This window comes from Gavialis gangeticus, unplaced genomic scaffold (assembly GCF_001723915.1).
Source record: "Gavialis gangeticus isolate Ggan-Ray unplaced genomic scaffold, GavGan_comp1, whole genome shotgun sequence".
NCBI lineage: Eukaryota > Metazoa > Chordata > Crocodylia > Gavialidae > Gavialis > Gavialis gangeticus.
The window spans coordinates 36,624,449-36,628,261 of record NW_017729030.1 but is presented as its reverse complement, the minus strand read 5'-3'; the positions used below and the strand labels follow the sequence as shown (position 1 = coordinate 36,628,261).

At 39.3% G+C, this 3,813-nt stretch overlaps 1 long non-coding RNA gene across 2 annotated transcripts in view; it reads right to left on the bottom strand.

Moving 5' to 3' along the window:
• Positions 1-290: 290 nt before the first annotated feature.
• Positions 291-3,813, bottom strand: part of LOC109300987 — a 21,968-nt gene continuing 18,445 nt past the window's right edge. The window contains exons 2-3 of one of the 2 annotated variants that reach the window (XR_002098387.1): positions 3,189-3,191; positions 291-424 (exon numbers count right to left, since the gene is read on the bottom strand). This is a non-coding gene — a long non-coding RNA (uncharacterized LOC109300987). The remainder of the gene's footprint in view (positions 425-3,188; positions 3,192-3,813) is intronic. The other variant, XR_002098388.1, reaches the window with a different exon arrangement.

Sequence of the window (3,813 nt, the reverse complement as noted above, 5' to 3'; positions counted from 1 at the left end):
CATGGGTATGTACACCACAGCAAGCCTGGTGGGTGAGGAGCTTGCTCAAGGGCAACAGTGGCCAATGGTCCCCTGCCATGGGAGGCTCCCCCTCTGGCAGTTGTGGTCCAGGGCCAGAAGGGCCAGTGTGTGATCCTAGTCCCGCTGCAGGCAACTCTGGCTCCATGCCTATGTGGAGCCGGGGCAAGCAATCAATTTCCTGATACTTTCCAACTTAGTAGTAATAGAGAACCTCTTGTCACTGAGGAAGGTAATTCAAAATGGGGGACTTTCTGATAACCAATAACAAGCAGTTTGGTTAACAGGATTTTCCTGTCAATTATTGCTTGGGACTACCTTGATTTACACAACTACAAGAATGCTTTGAAGATGCTGAACTAAAGGGTATAAAAGAGGAATGAAACAGCTAACAGGGCATGCTTCACTCTGACAAAACTGCTACTGCACCCAGCTGGTCTTCTACGTAAAAGGATCCACACCTTGAAGCTCACAAGAAACAGACTGCCTCTTTTGCCTTTGAGGATGAGAAATTATCACATTTACAGCTAAATACTGGACTTTGCATTTCTTTAGTCTCATTTAACTGTAAGTACTTGTAGTAAATAAAGCCTTTCTGTCATTCATTGAACGAGTTCTCATGTCAGTCCTTTAACAGTTGCCCTAAATCCTATTTTATCACTTAACATGCTTTAGGACCCATTAGGCAGCCTCCTTTCCAATCAAACAATTACATCAAGGCATGGCAGAAAAGTGAGAAGGGGAGGGCACCCTAGAGCTGGACCAGGGTAAGGATTGCATGGATGTCAAGGTGCATTCCAGTCACTCCTTGAGCCTATACCTGGTTACACTGACCAATGAAGAAGGAAAAGGATTCCTTCTTCAACTACATTTTAAGATAAAGGTAGTAATGACCTCTTTGCTGTTCAGATAAATTATTGGAGAGATATAGTTAGCTATATTAGTCTATATATATTTATGTGCCCATCCTCAGGGGAGGATTCTGAGTTGTGAATCCCAAGTGGAGAGACCTTCTGCATCCCAGAGTTAGCTACCTGAGCCCAGGGTTGGAGATGGTGGAATTCAAATTTTTAAATCATCATACTTTTCTGTGGCATAACTTTGGTTCCTTGCTCATGCTGTCAGTTGTTAATTCTGTTTACCTATGAGGTACGTAATTCCTCAAGCATTGTTTAGGCAACCTGATACTTAACTTGGATCTATAGATTCTGCTTTTTGTGGGCCAGAGAAGTAGGTGTTTCAAGATGTAGAGCTGTTTGTGGATCTGTTTCCTCTTTCCTGAATCCTAGGTCTCTTTAAGCAAATTTAAACTTCCTACTATTTTCTACTTCTTTTGTCCTCTTTTTTGTTTTTTTTGTTGCACCTTAATTTTTTTTTCTTTTCTAGTTTGTCAGCCTTCCCCCTCCAATGTTCTTTCTCCTTCTGTCCTGTTCATGATACCTAATCTTATTTTGCTTATACTGTTAACTAGAGTTGCATAGCATAGTTATGTTACCTACTTAATCTTGAGTTTCAGATTCATTTTTCCAGGATACTTGGCTCATGCTTCAATAAGTAAATATACAGTGATACTGATTGCACATTTATAAAATCAAAAAACATTTCCTCACCTGCATTTATGTACCCCAAAGTACCAACTGCATCTCCTTTTCCATGCCTCCCTCCTCCCCCAGAACATTTTTACTTTGGGTGAGGTAACACAGTAATATTTTGAAGTTAATGTGGGGGTCATGGGCAGCTGGTGGCTTCTACTGTGACTTATCTTAGAGATTTAAATTTTAATTCATAGACCCCAGATACATTTCAATTTTATCTCCAGCCTTTGAAGAACAACTTTTCAAAATTTAATTCACAAGACTTTGAAAACTGAAACCTGAAGTGTTCACACTGTTTTTCCAGCTACTGCAATTTCATTAGCTCTCTTAGTGGAATGAGTGAATATGTCCCTCCTACTCAGCCAGTTCCAGATTGACATTTCACTAAATAGAACTTGAATCTCAAAAGGTTGATCTGTCAAGTAATTTCAGACTGGCAGTGTTCAAGCAGGTTCAGATTCCCCACCTGATTGCATCCCCGTTCCTAATTTTCACATTTTATGCTTCATGCAAGTGTTAATTATGTAGATGAAAGACAACTTACTTTAATTCATCCATTCTTAGCACATAAATAAAAGGAAAGTTAAAAGTATGTATGGCATTTGCCACAAGGAGAAATGCTGACTTCAGCTTGAGGGAAGTACAGCAAAGCAGCCATTAATGTAAAACAGATTATTATTATTGGTATTATCATTATTATTAATAGTAATAACAATTATCATCAATTAATATTACTATAATTATTATTAATAATAATAATTCAGATGCATTTTGATTTAGTTATGCAAATTTCCTCTGAAATTGTCTGATAAAAGTATATTTCAAATCAGATCTTGAACCCTGCCAGACTATTCTCTCAAAGTGGTCTATGAGAGAAGTCACTCTGTTTCCACAGTTTACAGTGCCTTTGAAAGGGCTATGACTTTCAGGCAAACAAGACACAGCTAGTGTTTAGGATACTTGGTTAGTCTCAAAGAAAAGTCATTAAGATGACTAATATTTTCAATCTCCTTCATATGGAAGAAAGATCAATATACAAATAAACTGACTTATATAAGCAATAGATAAATATTTAAAAGCAGTGTATATTTGTTTAAAACCCTAATTTATATAATAACCTCACGTGTCTATACACACTGCTTCATACTCACTAAAAATTCTTAAAGTGTTGTTGCCATCTCTGACATGTAAGAAACGAAGCTCATAAAATATTATCAATAGAGCAAGATTTTCCTTCTTCCCCTCCCAGTGATTAGTACATTTGACAAAAATGTGCTTTTGGTTTTCACAAAAATATCTAATCAAAGTAGTTGGCACTGAAAAAATAATTCTCAAAGCAGGTCAAATTAAGCCTTGTAACTAGTAGCCAGTACCAATACATTTATATTGTACATTCCCCATGTTCTTCTGTTTAAGTTGCATCTGAAAATTAAGTATATTAAACAGAGAATAGGGTCCAATGAAAAAAAATCCTGAAGCAATCATGTAACTTGCAGCTGCACCTAGTGGTTAGAACACACACACAAAGGATGTAGAAGGCGACAAGTTCAGAGTTGCCAGCTGTCCATAATTTACAGACTTCCCATAAATAACCAGGCTAAAAACCCATTTCCATAAAGTCCATAAAAAATAGAGCTGTCCGGAAGAAGTTCTAAACAGCCCAGAGCTGATTGAAAATACCATGTCAGAAATGAAGCTGGAGTTAAGCATTGAAGGGCAGCTAGAACAGATTAGTGCCACCTGGTATCTGAGCAGCACTGCAGCATCCTGTGTGCCAGTTTGACTGGAACATAAGGGACTGGGACTGTAGGCAGGCCCTGAAAGGCAACAAGCAGGTCAGCTAAGTGAGGGTACAGGTTAATGGAGCATCAGGTTGGGATCTAGATCAGCAGAGCAGGGAACGCAGGACCAGGCCCCAGTAGAGTTGAGAAGGAGATCTGAGAGATGTAGTCTAGGGTGCAAGCCAAGATCAGAAGTCAGGAGTATCAGAAAGCTGGGTGCTGAGTTCTAGGGAAGATCTAAGAGCTGAGTCAGGAGCCAGGAGAATCAGAAAGAGCAATGAACACAAGGGAACACAGAATAGACTGAGGCTGCAGGTGTCCTTAAAAGGGATAAGTGTTGCTCTCAGCAGCCAGTTCAGTTACAGGGTCAAATGTGGAAGCTCAAGAGCTTGGCCCAGTTGGGCCTGACTGAGCAAAGG